This window comes from Pelodiscus sinensis, chromosome 1 (assembly GCF_049634645.1).
Source record: "Pelodiscus sinensis isolate JC-2024 chromosome 1, ASM4963464v1, whole genome shotgun sequence".
NCBI lineage: Eukaryota > Metazoa > Chordata > Testudines > Trionychidae > Pelodiscus > Pelodiscus sinensis.
Window position 1 is genome coordinate 138,707,000 of NC_134711.1, and position 17,753 is coordinate 138,724,752.

Consider the following 17,753-nt stretch of genomic DNA (forward strand, 5'->3'; position numbering starts at 1 on the left):
GGGGCTTGCTGGGGAGCTCCAAGAGAATAAGCATGCTGGGACTGGCAGGGGGGAATGTGCCTCCCCCCAGACAATGGCTGTGGGAACGCGGGTCCTGCTTGCTGGCGAGCACTGAAGTGCCCACCGGGGCTCTACCTTCCTGGAGGAGCCAAACTAAGATGTCTGGCCACGTGCATTTCAGGGGGCAGCCAGAGCCTGGGACCTGCAGCACTTGCTGCCTCCCTCCCTGACCATGTAGCAAGCAGGAGGGGAAAGGGGGGGCGGGATGTGTGGTGCCCCAGAGACTGGCTGGCGGGGGCTTTGCTTTTCCCTGGGCCCATCTACGAGGCCGCTTCAGTGGCTCAGGGCGTGCCTCCACCTGGCGAAGGAACTGGCTGCTCTCTTCGGAGCGCAGAGCAAACCCCCGCTGCCTGAATCTCCTTTCCCCTAGAGCTGCACTTCTCATGCTCGGCCACTGCTCCCTGGCCCCACATGGTTAGTTAGTTAACTGGCAAACCCAGTGTCCGTGAGCTACTGGTGGGCTTGGGAGTCCCAATGTGGCAGGTGTCTCTATGTACGGAAGGTGCCTTCCCTTCCCTCCTTAAAACTCTGATTTCTCCCCCTGCGTTGGGGAGTCCCAGACCCCGCTAAACCATTATGGGGGGCCCCCTGGGCCACCATGGGGGGAGGGGTGTGTTTGCATCTTCACATGCCCCCTGCATACAGGCCTGCTACACTGGAGAAGGAACTTTGGGAAACAGGAGCCGCTACGTGTCTTTTGCATGTGTCGCTTGTGAGCTTTACAGGAGCAAAATGACCTCTAGTGGCCAAACTTCAAAGCAACCTGTTAAATTCTATTCTATAGCAGCATAGCCTTTCCTCCAGGTGTTGAATTGAGCTGCATTGCGATTGGTTGGCCAACAATTTTGTTTTGTTTTGTTTTGTTTTAAAGGATTCCATCTTGTTCTCCATAATGTCAGTTTGCATTAAAAACAATTAAGTTTCTATCTTTAATGTGTAACCCCCTTTTTCCTCCCCGGGTTACTCGGGAGCAGGTCACACGCACAGGTGTGCCTGGGTGCCTGATGGTTTTAACATAAAAGAAGATCCTGAGTACCCCAGTGGTGATGTTGTTTAGTTGGGGATTCCCTATCCACCCCCTTGCTCTTAAAGAATATACAATAGTGGTGTCTCCACCTGGCTGGCCCTGTACACACTTAATGGAGTGCCTTGGGAGCCTCCAGGAATAAACTTATTCCAGCAATAGTCTGGATCTAACTCCAGGACAACAATTATAAATAATATACATCTAATTGATTACATTAGAATTAACACACCTTTACTTTACAACATAAAGAAACAGGGTTTAACAGATTAAAAGTGAATAAAATCAATTAACAAAGCACACAGAAATCAAAGGAACTTATCTATCTGGCATTTGCACTGCCCCCATTTATCCCTCCCCAGAGTGTGCACTCCTCTGGAGTCAGAGTCCCAGACACTTGTTTGCGTAGATGCGCTTGAAGTGGAGTGCAGTGCAGCTGGAGTGGAGACAGTGCTGAGCAATTCCTGTGTGTTAGTCCAAGCTGAGCAGCCAAATGCAGAATCCTTCTGTCACTGGAACAGGCTCCACCAAATGCCAGCAGCTCTGGTTCACTGGGCTGGTCACTCTGCCTCTCTTTGGACCCAGAGTTAGTCTATATCTCTGAGGTCTGTCCCAAAGAGCCCAGTTACTCACAGTTTCCTCCTGTGTGCAGATATATATAGCCCTTCTCAGTAACAGGCACAGATAGAGTCTCTCCCCTCTAGGAGCAATCAGCAGCCTCTGAAGCAGCCTGCTAGATCAAGCCCTGCAGGCTCTTGGTCCCAGGCTGTAGCTGCAACACAACAGCTCCTGGCCTGAACAAAGGCTCCTCCACTGTAGCCTGGCTCCTCTGTCCCAAAATGGAGAGCCTTTCTCTCTCCCAAAATGCCCAGACTGCCCCCGCTTCCTCCTTTTTCCTCAAGGGCTCATGGGAGTTGTAATCTCTAGAGCTAGATTACAGCACAAAGGATCCTCCCGGAAAAAGTTAGATGCCTCTTTAGTAAGGGGACTACATATGTATATGAAGAAACCTTCAAAATGAGCCACTGCAATCAGGCCCTATCAGAGGGGAGACCAGGAGGGCCATTTGGCCCGGACCTCACATTTTGACATTTTTCTACTAAGTCATCTTCATTTATTATACACCTTGCAGTTAAAACACAGACAACAAAAGAGGCAACATATACCCACAACAAATCTATTTGACTAGAGACTGGACTGGCTTCTGTGATTAGTGATTCTATGTTATGAAACGCTGTATACAGTCTCTGCATAGTTAAGAGGTTTTGAAAGTTGTAATTAATTCTGTCACTGTAAAGTGATTTTGCTTGGTCTGAGGGTGAGTTTAACCCTTAAATTAGAGGTTTATCTCTGCATAGGAGATGTTCGTATTTCTGTTTTTCTTATGTGTCTTCATATACAATAACCATAACAGGGTCAGCTATAAGCTACCTCTTCGTCCAGTGTTAGATTTACCTTTAAATACTTTTTTGTGTTAATAAACTTTTAATTCTAGTTGTTTAATAAACTTTATATCTAATCTGGCAATCACCCTGTGTTCATATTCATAATAATTCACCAGTTATTAGAGGAATTTAATAACGGGAACATGGTAGCAGATGAAATTTCAAGAATTTGAAATAAAGCTACAAGGGCTGTAGTAACATCCCATAATCATTACTATATAATATTCATTGTGAAGTATATACAATTAAAATTTTGTATAACCACTAGCCTTTAGCAAATTTATTTATTTTATGTTATTGTGTTTTAAAAGACCCCCTTGATAAAAATGAAGCAAAGATTTGAAAGTGGGGCAAGTAAGAGACAGAGAAAGTAACAGAGTAAAGCAGCAGTTAAGAATTTTAAGTCTATAACATCATTTCTTATAGAAAAGATGTGTCAGCCATTAGACAGTGACCATGCTGACAGTGACACTTCCAAAAGAACTGCTTCAGGAAACATTCAATCTCTGCCTGTAGACTGTATTTCCTAATATCAGAATTGCATTATGTATTTTTGTCAGACTCCCTTTATCAGTGGCTTCAGGTGAATACACATTCAACATGTTAAAACATGTAGGCTGTGTCTACCCTGGCAAGATTTTGCGCAAAAGCAAATCTTGCCTCCTGTCTACACTGGCCACGAGTATTTGCGCAAGAACACTGATGTTCTACTGTATGAAATCAGTGCTTCTTGCGCAACTACTCTGATGCTCCCATTCAGGGATAAGTCCTCTTGTACCAGTGTAGACAGGTAACATCAATTTCTTTCGCAAGAAAGCCTGATGGCTAAAATGGCCATCAGAGCTTTCTTGCGCAAGAGAGCATCTACACTGGCACGGATGCGTTTGCGCAAAAGCAAATCTTTTGCGCAAAGGCACATGCCAGTATAGACGCTCCCTTGCGCAAATACTTTCAACGGAAAAACTTTTCCGTTAAAAATATTTGCGCAAAATCATGCCAGTGTAGACGTAGCCATAGAGAACTATCATTGTTCTACAATGGGACAAGAGCGTTTGAATGGGCTTGCAATGCTTAACATTAACGGTGATGTTGTATGTAAATTTTAGTTTTCTTCAATTATAAATAAGTTTGCACACCACAAAGCCAGAAAAGCATTCCTAAAATGAAGAGTTTTGCTTGGTGTGGAAACTCACAATTAAAGTTACGTTTTTAATATGCATGCTATTGGTATAATGACTTAATTGTTAATAAATAAATATCTCTGGTGTTCATTTTCATATATTCTTTTGGTTTTAGCATGACCCTGTGGATGAGAAGTTAGGTACATCGGAGGCGTGGGACTGGGGCTGGGCTGGGGCCTCTAAACTCAAAGTGGCCTGAGCCTCTGTCATTCTCTGGGAGGGCCTGAGTGCAACTGGTGCAGTGACAATTGTCTAGATCTACCATCTCGGTCCTGTCTCTTCCTCTCACCTCAGCCTTTGTCTGTCTGTCTCTCTCCCTCCCTCTTCCAGACTCCTCATCCAGTCCCAGTTCCCCCTGAATTCTGATCTGTCTTCTCCACCCCACTAGCTCCAAGAACCTCTCTCAGACCTGTTCCTTCTCCACCTCCTGGTCTGCATGACCAGCCAGTCCCAGTCTTTGCTCACCCCTTAGCACACAGCCCCGGTTTCTCCATCTGTGGCTCCTTGTTCCAATCTACTCTCTCTGCTGGTCTCTATCCCCTCCCCCTGCCCTCCATCAGATGGCTTCCCATTTCTTACTTCCTGGGAACTAGCAGGGGGAGAACTGAGAGCACTCTCTCCCTGACCAACACCACAGCATCCCGCCAGCAGCTAGGAGGACAAACTGCAAAGCAAGTCCCCGAATTTAAGGCCAGAAGGGGCCACTAGAGCATCTAGTCGGACTTCCTGTATATCACATGCCACCACCACCACCATCTAGCACCTGCACATCAAATCTATTATCTGTGGACTGAATTATAGCTGGTACTACTAACTCTGCCTATGAGAAGCATTGCCCTTGACACTCTGCACTGGGCACCATGGACGTTTGAGCATCACAACTGTCATGAACCTTGGTAGCCTTTGGGGAGCTAACATATTGACCGTGGTGTGGACTTTCCATGGTCAGTTACATGTTTCAGCTTGGAGCTTGGTAATTGAGGGCTAGGTTGGAATTGTACACGGTCACTTTAAGAATGTGTGGCTCAGTGTGGGCAGGCTTAGTGCTGAGATCTCCTTGCAGCCTCCGGGGTTCTGTACAAAGCATTCCAGCACCTCAGAGTCACACTGGAAAGAGTCAGTTTAAAAGAAGGCAGATGAGCTGTGTCTCACTGCCTTGTGGCACAGAGCATTGTAGTAAGATGGAGGCCTAAAACATAAGCCCATGTAGCATAGGCCTGGTTAGAGGCCTGAGGCCTAGCTAACAATGGACAAAACATAAAGCAAAGCTAAGCTGTGAGCAAGAGGCAGGCCCCTGCTCACAGAACTTGGCAGGAACAGGGCTGAGAGAGCAAAACACTAATTGATAATAGGCCCAGGTGGATAGAGATAGAAATGTTCTAATCAAACCACGAGGTACAGGGTGATGGATGGTACCTCAGTAGCATCAGAGGGTGGTAACCTGACAGCATTAGAGGTGGCATCCTGATACCAGCGGTGAAGTGTGATTTGTTTGTACCTGTATATAAGGTGGTGTCTTGGAGGAACAGTGGCAAGTACATATGCATAGTGGTTCAGTGGAGTCTACTGACAACTGTTACTGTATTTCGCTTAACAATAAGCCTAGTCTTGCACCTTTGATCCTTATCCAATTTGTGGCCTTTGGGGGCTCTCTTGGGATCTGCAGTCTGTGGAGACTAAGCGCACAAGTCAACTCGGCACACATCATTGAGCACACATGCAAGCAGCCTTCTGGTTATCATCATCAATGGAGTCAGAGACCTGTGAGGACACCTTGGCAGTAAATCCTGACCCCTCCTGAATAACCGCAAGTATTATGGGGCTTTGGTGTGTCATTGTTCTGAATTCTAGCCTTCCAGCAAGGGTACTTATGTTGTATCTAATTCGCTGGAGTGTATGCTGTGAACATTACACTGAGCTAACCAGCAAGGGAGCTTTTGGCTTTGGACCAGAACTCCCTGGAGGAGAATGGAGTTGTGGGCTCTTACAAAACTCTGCTGGCTGCAGTCATTGACTCGCTGACTCCTCTGTCTCCACACGTTACTTTGGTTCATATGGGATGGGGAGGCAAAGGGCAGAAATCCAAGTATGGGTCTGCTTAACAGTAACACCACAGCAGAAAGTCAATCTAAGCTGCCCAGCTCCAGCTATGTGAATAATGTTGCTGGAATCAATGTACCTTAGGTTGAGTTACCACAAGGAAGTTATTTTCCTGTCTACTTCTCTTACTCTTCTCGTCAGGGATAGATCTGCATTCTGGGATAATCTAACTAGCTCCATGGAAGTAGATCCCTTTCTCCATCAGCACTTAGATCAAGTCATGCTCATAGGTACAGAGATTCTGGAAGCCCCAAAGAGGACATCTGTTCCCTTAAGACTGATGGCCTGGAAGAACAACTTCCCAAGTACCCTAAAACATGGTATGCAGTGACCATGCCTTCAGATTTCACCAGCTGGTCCTTGCTCTTCCTTCCTGGGTTCCATTATCCTGAGTAGGGAGGCCTCCACGTCATCTCAGAGGCCTTCCAGCCTTGATTTAGCATGAAGACAGTGTTGGGACAGCTGCTAAACAGCCTCCTAAGAGCCTATGGGCTGTGTCTAGAGTGGAAAGTTTTTCCGCAAAATCATCTGCTTTTGCGGAAAAACTTGCTAGCTGTCTACACTGGCCGCTTGAATTTCCGGAAAAGCACTGATGATCTCATGTAAGATTGTCAGTGCTTTTCCGGAAATACTATGCTGCTCCCGTTTGGGCAAAAGTCTTTTTGCGAAAGACTTTTGCGCAAAAGGGCCAGTGTAGACAACATAGTACTGTTTTCCGCAAAAAAGCCCCAATCACAAAAATGGCGATTGGGGCTTTTTTGCGGAAAACCGCATCTAGATTGGCCACGGACGCTTTTCCGCAAAAAGTGCTTTGGACTTCAACTCTTTAGCCATCACCTAGACTGGCAAAAGATTCCAGCTTCCACTGGACTAGCAAAAAGACTTCATGGGCTATGTCTACACTGGCAGATTATTGAGCAAGAACGGCCGTTCTTCCGGAAAGTGTCTACGCTGCCCACCCGCTCTTGCGCATGAAGATTTACAGTACAGCATGATAAGAGAGGGCTTCTTGTGCAAGAGTTACGCTCTTTTTTAACAGGTGTAAACCCTCTTGTGCAGGAGCTCTTGCCATGTGTGAGATGTGCTTTTGTGCCAGAGTGCCCATGGCAGTGTGGACACTCTCTTGTGCAAGAAAGCTCCAATGGCCATTTTAGCCATAGGGCTTTCTTGCACAAGAAACCCCTGCAGAGGGTCCACACTGCCCTCTTACGCAAGAGCTCCTGTGCAAGAGGGCTTACACCTGTTAAAAAAGAGCTAAAAAAGAGAGCAAGAAGCACTCTCTTACCACACCGTACTGTAAATCTTCTTGCGCAAGAGTGGGTGGGCAGCGTGGACGCTTTCCGGAAGAACGGCCGTTCTTGTGCAATAACCCACCAGTGTAAACACAGCCCATGAGCTATATCTACACTGGTGGCTTCTTGCACAAGAACATCTTGCACAAAGTTTCTTGTGCAAGAAGTCTTGCGCAAGAAAACGTCCACACTCCTATGCACGAGCTGTGCTTTTGTGTAAGAGCGCCCATGGCAGTGTGGACGCTCTCTTGCGCAAGAAAGCTCTGATGGCCATTTTAGCCATAGGGCTTTCTTGCGCAAGAAATCCCTGCCGAGTGTCCACACTGCCCTCTTGTGCAAGAGCTCCTGCGCAAGAGGGCTTACACCTGATAAAAAAGAGCGTAGTGCTTGCACAAGAAGCCCTCTCTTACCTCGCCATACTGTAAATTTCCTTGCGCAAGAGCAGGCGGGGAGTGTGGATGCTCTGAAGAATCTTGCGCAAGAACGGCTGTGTGTAGACGCGGCCATGAAGTCTACTTCAGGTCTGTCCTTAAAACAAAAGGGGGAAAGAGGCAGGTTGGGCCAGTCTTACAGCTCACACCTGGCAGGCGTGAAGCAGGCTAACTTAAGCCTTCCCCCCCCCCCCCCCCCCCGCCAACTCTGTTCACTCAACTCTGGAAGGGGGGGAGAGGCTTGTTCCTCAGAGACCTCTTACAGTGATGGTGTCTCTCCTGCAAGCACTGGTGTCATGTTTTACAGTTCCCACATTTAGGGGTAGCATGATTTGTGACCCCCACAACAGCCCCAAATTAGTTACAATACATCACATTCCATTCTAACACTGACCCTCCCTCAGCCCTGGTTCAATTGGATTTACATAACCATGCCTCAGATTCCTTCCCCCTCCTGGCATGAGTTGTATTTACATATTCACAGTTAACAGTTAATTATCTTGCAGAGCTAAACAATTGGAGTGAGCACACCCACCCCCAGGGCAGCTCCCTCCTGTTAGCAGGCTGATAGCAAGCAGTTGTTCAGCTCCTGCTTACACTAGGATAGATGAGGAAACTATTCCCTTCTCTCCACCTTCTACTCAGCAAAGGCTGAACATTGAGGCTACTTCTACACTGGCATGATCTTGCGCAAGAACTCTCCCAGAAGAGAGCGTCTACACTGGCATGTGCGTTTGCGCAAGAGCATCCATGTCGATGTAGACGCTCTCTTGCGCAAGAAAGCTCTGATGGCCATTTTAACCATAGGGTTTTCTTGTGCAAGAAATTCATGTTGCCTGTCTACACTGGCCTCTTGCACAAGAACAGTTGCGCAAAAGGGCTTATTTCTGAGCAGGAGCATCATAGTTCTTGCGCAAGAAGCCCTGATTTCATACATTAGAACGTCAGTTTACTTGCATAAGAACTTGCGGCCAGTGTAGACAGGCAGCAAGTTTTTGCGCAAAAGTGGCCACTTTTGTACAAGATCGCGCCAATGTAGACACAGCCTGACATTGCTATTCAAGCAAAGTCCCCTTCCAGCCTAGCACCTGAGGGAAACAGACTCAAAGTTCCTAGGCAAAGCGGAGAGGATGTTGCTCAGGGGGGGTGAACAGTCAGAGAATCCAGCAGGAATTGTGACACTCTAAAGAGGGCAGGATTGTCCTCTCTGTACAGGGACAGCTGGTACGTGGCAGTGGCCAGAAATGCAAGGAGCCCTGGCCCTGGCGACATGGATACACATCCAGTCAGAATGATCCAAGTGTTTGGAATCTGAGATTAGATTTGCTTTTATCCAAGTCTGAAGGCCACCTTGCAGATAGAGAGGAGTGTAACATACTGACAGGAGGGTCTCATATCATACTTTCTGCAGAAGTCCAGTACCAAATCCACCTGAAGTTCCTGCCTTTGATATGCTAGAATAGTGGTACAGCTGGCTGGTCAGATGGAGCTGGTACCGCCCTATTGTTTCCAGCTGCTTCCCTCTTTGGGCACCCAAGTTCCTCAGTGCCAAGAAGAGTTGGAGCACTCATGGAAGCAGCTATGCTGATAGGGGAGCAGGGAATCACAGAGGAGCTAGCCTACATGACTCTACAAGAGGCCCCTGCTTTACAAGTGCAAAGGAATTACCTTGGAGGGCTGGAAGTGAGGCAGAAGTTCTGGTTGTGTGCTTGAAGTTCCCTGGGGATTTTATGCTTAATTTGATTGTCATTTCCAAATGTGTAGATGCTGTAAAGCAGATGCAGGAGCCAATCATAACATTGTTCACAGAAGCTGCTCCCATGTCCATACCATCTCTGCCACAAGCCTTGATCTGACAAATCCTCTAGGGTCCATGAGACTGAGAATTTTAGCAAATAAACTAGACATGGTTTGACAACTGGGGCTGTTACCAGAGGAGTGCATGTGGTTAGCTCACCTACCAGTGCCACCCTCAGTTATCCTCCCCCACTGCTGCTTCTAGGACTGCTTGATGTTTGGAGGGGCAGGGATGGGAAATGACCTCAAAAGTGAATGTGAAGAGCAAAGCTCCCAGTTGTGTTCCTCTGACAGCAGGCCTAGCCAGTGATCTGTCTGTGGTCTGCATTGGGCCAAGATCTGTCAGGGTGAGGGGTTGGCAAAAGCAGGATCATTCATGGGGCTATCACTTCCCTGACTTAGGTTCCCTTTAAGCTGCGCAGCAGCACAGCCCCACAGCTGCTTAATCAGCCCCATCCAGCCAGGGGCTCAGGGCTCCCTGCACTGAACTGCCTGGCTGGGTGGGGCTGATTAAGTAGCTGTGGAGCTGTGCTACTGCACAGCTTAGAGGGAACTTTGTCCCTCACTAGGACTCATGGGGACATAAGAGCAGCAGGGATGGAAGGAAGAAAGAGTGAAGAATGGGAGACAAGGTGGCAGGCCAGGGTGACATATCTATTCCCACAGGGCTGATCCTCCAGTAATTCACCTGCCATATACACTTGGGTTGGGAAGACGGGTCCTACTTGGCAGTAACTACCTGATCCTCCTCCATTTTGAGAAAGGGAGGATTAGTTTCAGAAGCTGAGTTTTTAGCCTCAGAATCTTTCTCTGTCTTCCAGGCCTCTGTACAACATAGGGCTGCCAACTCCAACTGAAGCTATTCCAGGAGATTTTTTCCCCAATATGGTGTAATGTCATTTTCTTAAAATAGCCTATTGAAATCTCCAGGATCACTTTCCACTGTCACCAGAAGATCAGTGCCAATTCCAGGAGCCTTCTGGCCAATCCTGGGGGATTGACAACCCCACTGCATGAGCTGTATAGCCAATCGCAAGAGATGAAAATTCATGAGACGACACCATTTAAATGAGAGATCAGCTTAAAAGTATTATTTTTTTAAGGAAAGTTTAAACCAAACTTCTTTATTTTTGTCTTCTGATTTTTATACTCCCCTGCCCTGCCCTGCCCTGCCCTGCCCTGTGAGAACAAATGGCCCTAGCTGTAGGGACTCTCCCTAGAAAACCCAATCAAGATCGAAGTCCCATTATATTAGAAATGGCAAAGCTTGAAATAGGACTCATCAAACTTTCATACTGGAGCCACTAAGCATCCATTAAATGGGAACAGCTTTTAATCTCTACTGAGCTGTACTGGATTCAAATTGGTGATCTACTGATGTAAGCCATTAGAAATGCCATGAAGCATCCAGTCTCACAAGCAGTAATGTTACAGGTTCAAGAATTAGGCCTGCTTTCTGGGGGGAAAAAAAGTTTATTAAATGAAATTCTGGCCTTTTTTGAAGCTTACACAGGCAGGGTCTTCTACTTTCTGGGGGCAGAGTGAAAATCTCCCATGCACTATTCTCAGACTCCCCTCAATCACATTCTACATTTAGTTTGTTTCTTCAGTAATGTGTCTTAAAGGAGCTGCTCCCATTAACCAAATACAAACAGAAAAAATACAACAATAAAACAAATCTTATTGCAGTATCAAAATTATGTTTTAAATACATTGATTTCTGATATAAAATAACAGCAACAATTTTTCCAGAGCCCTCAGCCTAAGAACCTTATGTCCATCCTGTACACTGAATGAGGCAGGGGTTATATGGGAAAAAAGTGTTACCACTCTTGCTGGTTGCTAGCCCCAATCTCTCTCTATGTCTGTACTGTACCCGTTTTGCGCAAGAAATATGCAAATAAGGCTAAGCGTGGAATATCACTGAGCTTCATTTGCATAATTAATTAGCAGAAGAACGGCTCTTGTGCAAGAAGGGGTTTTTGCGCAAAAAAGGAGAAGTATAGACAGCTTCTTTTTGCACAAAAGCCTCTTGTGCAAAAAGCAGGTGCTCATTAATTATGCAAATGAGGCTCAGTGATAGTCCACGCTAAGCCTCATTTGCATATTGCACAAAACGGGTGCAGTATAGACATAGCCTAGGAGAGGTGGAGTATCTACACACATGGGAAAAGCTCTCCTGTTGGTATAGGTAGTCTTATCACTTAGCACTACAGTGGGTGCCACTACTACGGTGCTGTAAATGTAAACAAGTCCTTAGACTCACAGACTTTAAGGCCGTGTCTATGGACTTGTCTATACTTACCGGATCAACACTCTGGTGATAAATCTTCCGGTATTTAATTTAGAGGGTCTAGTAAAGACCTGCTCAACCAAACACTGAGGGAGACCCCATCGACCGCAGTACTCCTTGCAGTCATTCAGAGTAAGGGAAATTGATGGGAGAGCTTCTCCCATTGACCTCTTGCTGTGGAGCTGCCCCAAGAAAATTGATGTGAGGTTTGTCAACTCCAGCTACGCAATTGTCATAGCTGGAATTGTGCATCTTATATCAATTTTCTCTGCTAGTGTAGACCTGGCCTAGGCTTCAAAATTAAGTTGACTTAACTTACATTGTTATACAGCAGCTGCAGTTATTACATTGCTTCTGCATTTCCAAACTATGCTCCTTGTGTCAGTAATACGTGTCCTCATGGCTAAGAGTTCTTGTGTCAATATAGAGTGCAGTGCACCATGAGTAGCTATCCCACTGTGCAATTCACCACCATCCAGTGGCGGGAGTTTGGGAAAGTTTTCACAATGGGTCACAAACCTTAAATGAGTCATGCAGGGGAGTCTGGGACCATGGGTTCAACTTCCCATAGTGCCATGTTCTGCATCCCATAATTGAATCTGTACCTCATAATATTTCACCCCACTTTTCAAAATCCCACAAACCTGCATGTCTCGTCTCACTGTTCACCATCTCTGACAGATGCATGGAGTCCGCAGAGTTCTGCACTATTGTGATGAGCATTATGAGCACTGGCAGCCTGATCCTCATAATAGAGCCTCAAGAGGAGCCCCGGAGACATGATAATTCCTTGGAGGCTTAGATTACTGTGGTACATAGAAAGAAACAATTCAAGGTTGTTGGCAACATTCATGGAGCAGCTAAAAGGCAGTGGGTACCAGTCCTTCTAGGCACAAGAAACAAACATTGACTGGGTTGATCATATTGTCATGCAGGGTTGGAATGATGAGCAGTTGATGAAGTTGAGATTGGCGCTCAAGAACACATGCTTGGATCTGTGTGCAGAACTCATCCCAGTCTTCCAAATGCAGTCACACCAAAATATGATCCACATGCACAACAGAGAAACGAGTGTCAACCATTCTGTAGATTCTTGCAATACCCGATCAATCAGGAATCAATTTGGAGATGGGAAATCCACTGTAGGGGCTCTTTAATGCTCATGCACAGAGCCATTAGTCACCTCATGCTGCACAATACTGTGACACTGGACAATGTGCAACACATAGCAAATGGTTTGCAGCACTGAGGTTCCCAACCTGAGCAGAGCAAACAAAAAATGGGCCGCATCTCGCCATTTTGGCACCAAACTACCTTGCCACAGAAAAGGCTACTTTTCTATGATAATGCAAGTGCTGGGGGAACACTTTACTGCTAGGGAACACTTTATTGACATCTGCATGCTGTGGTTCTCAGCCAATAGGAGCTGTAGGTGCAGCACCTATGAGCAAGGGCAGCACAGGCAAACCTTCCCTGTCTGCTCCCGTGTGTAGAAGCCAGTGTTCTCTGTAAGTTGTGCACTTTTGTGGCCACTCAGCTGATTAGCAGATTACCCACAGCTAGGTTTTGTGTTTTTATTGATGGTGCACATTTGCACATTCCTTGATGCACATTAAAAAATGTATTCTGCACATGGATGGAAAAGATTAGAGGGAACATTGCGAGGCACCAGAGGACATGTCACTGCTTTTAGAAGCCGCTGCAGGTAAGTGCCACCTGGAGCCTGCCCCACACTTTGAAACCCCTCCCACAGCACTGAGCCCCTTCCTACACTCAAAATCCCTCCCAAAGCCCAGCTCCTGCACCCAATCTCCTGCCACAGCCTGGAGCCTCTTCCTGCGCCTTGAACTATTCATTTCTGGCCCCATCCCAGATACTGCATTCCCAGCAGGAGCCCTCACCCCCTCCTGCATCCCAGCCTAGTGAAAGTGAATGTGTGTGCAAGGGTGGGGAGAATGAGTGATGGAGGAAGGGGTGAGAGTAAGTGTAAGAAGGGACAGGGCAGGGGTGAGGCCTCGGAGAAAGGGATGGGGCAAAAGCATTCAGTTTTCCATAATCAGAAAGTCCGCAAACCTAGGCTTTGTGGCAGAGTTAGCCTCCCTTACCTCCTGGTACATCTATTTGCAGCCTTAGCTTTTATGCAGCGCTGCTGCTGCTGCTGCTGCTGCTGCTGTCTTGTTCTCCACCATGACCCAAGCAATCTGCTTGCAGATGACAAGTTTCCACAGCTGAATTGAAGCTATTCTAGCACAGCCTTTTCTCCCTACAGATCCAATAGATCCAACACCTCCTGTCTATTCCAGACAGAAGCATGTCTGCAGCATGGAGCAGTTGTGATCAGCGGGGTAGCTGACCATGCTCTCGAGTTGCTAGGTGTGCTCTTCAAGCCAGGTAACCAAGAAATAGAATTTCAGAAATTGGCAGGGCTTTGAATGAAAGGGGCGGTTCCTTGACCAGATGCTGGTAACCAGAAGGATCAAATTGGGGCATTGTGGGACACCTCCTGGAGGCCAAAACAGTTGACATATGTAACGCAGTGTTTACACTGACGCTGTGTCGACCAAACTGCATTGACCTTCACTCTATGCTGCTTGTGTAGGTAGAGCTATTAAGTCAGTGTCGTGGGACAGTTGTGTCAGTGGGAGTATTATTTAAAACACTTCCATAGTTAGGTCAATGTACACTGCCTTTTGTGGAGCTAACTCTGTAGCTTAGATCAGGCTTCAGGTCAAAAAGGACCATCAAAGATCATCTAGTCTAGTGTTTCTCAACCAGTGGTATGAGTACCCTTGGGGTACTTGAGAAAAGTCTGGGGGTACGTCAACACAACTGAAATTTGGAGAAAACAGAATTTTTGTCTTAAGCTTTACAGCGCTTTATTTTTGTACTTTTTACACCCAAAAATTTCATTGCCCGCCCGGCTATGATTAAGTTGTTTAAACAAATGTATTGCAATGGTAGAAAAAAAATTGTGTCTGAATTGTGTGTCTGAAAACTTATAATTATTTTAAAGGGTACTTTATAAAAAAAAAGGTTGAGAAACACTGATCTAGTCTGATCTGTACATTCAAGTCTACAGAACCTAAGGAAGGAAGGGAAGAAGGAAAGAAAATTTATAGAAGCAGAGACATACTGACCTCAACTAGTAGTATACGTCTCATAAAACTATATAGAAGCAAACAAAGCAGATAGCAAACATCTTAGAGAACTACAGTAACCCTGTAAAGAAGCATAAAAGCACTGACATGTGTAGAGACTAAATATTAAGCAAAATCCCTATATAGAAATATGAAAATACTCATTGAGCAGATAGTAAGATTGGAGTAATCTTTTCTAGCAGAAACATGATAATAAAGATGCATGCAGATAGCAAACTTCTAGTAAAGCTATAGTGACCCAGCAGACAGTACTTCAACTACACTGATGTGAGAAGACAAAATACTACAAGTAAATATAAGGGTAGCAGGCCTTTTGCAAGGTCAGAGGTGCTGATCAAGTTATGGATGTATTGCAATCTGAACAAAATGCACCCATTTGGCAGTGACAAGAAATGGAGTCTGTACAATACATGCAGGAGGAATGTATAGACAATAAGCACATGATAACTCTAACTTTAAGTTCAGACTTACTAGAGCTTTATCTAGAGCTTTCGGGGAAGAATATCACAATAAATTCAAATACATTAATTTATCTATATCAAAACTTTAGCACCTTATGGAACTGATGTGATTGAAATGTTATGGAGATGGTGTGTATCAAATAATCCATATCCCATCACTAAAAGAACAGATCCAAAGTGAAAAACAGAGAAAAAGAAAAGGAGACAGAGAGCGCAGAAAAAGGGAGACAAAGAAAATGTGTGTGTGGGTGAGAGAGAGAGTGAGAGAGGCAGAAAGAAGACAGAGGGGAAAGATATAAACAGATGGAACCGTGGAGTGATGTAGCCTGGCCAGTGTCGGGAGGGTTTAATGCTTGGAGGCAGACTCAGCCACTTAGGAAATATCTGAGCTAAGCTGGCGAGGGTTCGGCCCACGGGGTCAGGCCTCTGCTGCTGTTATTATGGGATAGCGAGACCTTGGGGGGGGGGAGGGGAAGAAGAGAAGTATTATGGGATGGTGAGGCCTTCTGTGGCGGGGGAGGGACAGCAATGAATATTATGGGATAGCAAGGCCTTATGTGACCAGAGGGGGGCAGGTGGGTGGCAGAGACTATTATGGGATGCTAAATCCTTCTACAGCAGGGAGAGTATTATGGGATGATGATGCCCCGTAAGAAGGGGAAAGTATTATGGGATGGCAAGGCCTTCTGTGGCCAGTGAGGTGTATGTGTGCGAGAGGGAGTAATATTATGGGATGGCACAATTCTCAATGCATGTGACACATGGGAGATTATTATGGGATGTCTCTCTGTACCTAATGTGGGTTGCCTCCCTGTGAAATATTATGGGATGTTGTGGATGGGAGGAGGGAAAGAATTATTATGGGATATCAGTGCAGATGGGCAGAATACAGCCAGATCCATGCTCCCTGGCTGTGCCTGTTGGGACCCTCTCTGAGCTGCTGCCTGGCTCGCTCTCTCTGCTGGTTTGGTCCTTTCCCTGCCTTACCAGTGTCCCTTTATTACAGCTGCCTGCTCCCATCCACCATAGGGCCCCTCTCCCCTGCTCTCCCTCCGGTTTCTCAACAGTCATAACCAATACAGCAGGCATGATATTATGGGATGGCTGCTCCACAGTGTGGGGGTGGGGGTGGTTGCTAAGGAACGTTTCCTGTGGGTGGCTATTATGGGATGGACTCGCCTTTGTGGACTATTATGGGATGTGCCTGGCTCTGCAGGGTGGGGCTGCCCAGGAGGGTTGTTCGGGGACCTTAACAGTGCTTCTGGTAAGGGGGAGGGGAGAGGAATGGGAAAGAGAGGGAGAGAGAGCAACATGCAAACACACTGACATATATTTGACAGATACACACAGACAAGCAGATAGGCACAGAGAAAGAGACAGGCATATAGAGAAAGACTCAGTGTTGCCACCCCAACTATTCAAAAATCATGGGTCAGGCCCCCAAAAGTCAAGAGAATAAAGGGAAAAAAAGATCATTTTTGAGGGTGTGGGTTATTTGTCTTTTGGTTTTGAACCTGTAGGATGCAGTGGGGTTGTGTTTTCAAGCTTTTCTCTACAACCATGAGCGCTAGAAACTTACTTAATAAAAAAAAGCTGGGATTCTCACAATGTTCACCTAGTTAGATTATTCCATCTAACTAGGTGCACATTGTAAGAATCCCATAAGCTGAGACTTTAAGAAAAATGTCAAATATCAGAAGACTTTTAATAAAATTGTGAGATGTAGGAACACCAAAAGGCAGAAGTATTGTGTGTATGTGTCTGTGTCTATAGAGAGACAAATACCCAGGGAGACGCACCAGCAGTCGTTCCCCATGTCCCATTTAGTAGCAGGACATGCTCATTTTCTCCAGTTTATGCCATAAAGCACGAGATCTTTATGAGAGTGGTCAGTTCTTTATGTTTCAGTGAAAATGTGTGCATGTGTGTCCCCACCTACTTCCCCATGCACCTGGTTTGTTATCTACAAAGATACATGAGAAAACACCCTCCTGACACTATTGTCCGATGGAAGCATTTACAAAACTCTGGCAGTTTGTGCCCTGACCTGTGAGCTAGGACTGGTTGGTCAGAAACAGCAGAAATTACTCAGAGTGGGAAAAAATAACCAGCATCCTGCGATTAACCACCCTCACCAAAATGTTAAGGAGACTTTAATGCCTGGGATTGGTCAGGAGGACTTCGGACTTCTAAGAGACCTAACAGAACAACCCTCAGTACTGGGATCAGTGCAGACTCCAATAGGAGCATACTCCATACAGAGTCATCTATGCCATTCCCTGCAGCAAACCTCCCCCTCCACATACACACATAGTTCCAGCTTGATGTAGATTTCTTTTTCACTTCCTGTCTTAATGTGTTGTGTATTATTATTTGTATTACTGTAGCACCTAGTCGTTCCAGTCATGAATCAGGATCCCATTGTGCTAGGCACTGTGCAACTACAAACTAAAAGACAATATCACTGTTAATCAGCTGTCAGAAGGACTGTGGAACCTTAATTCACCACCC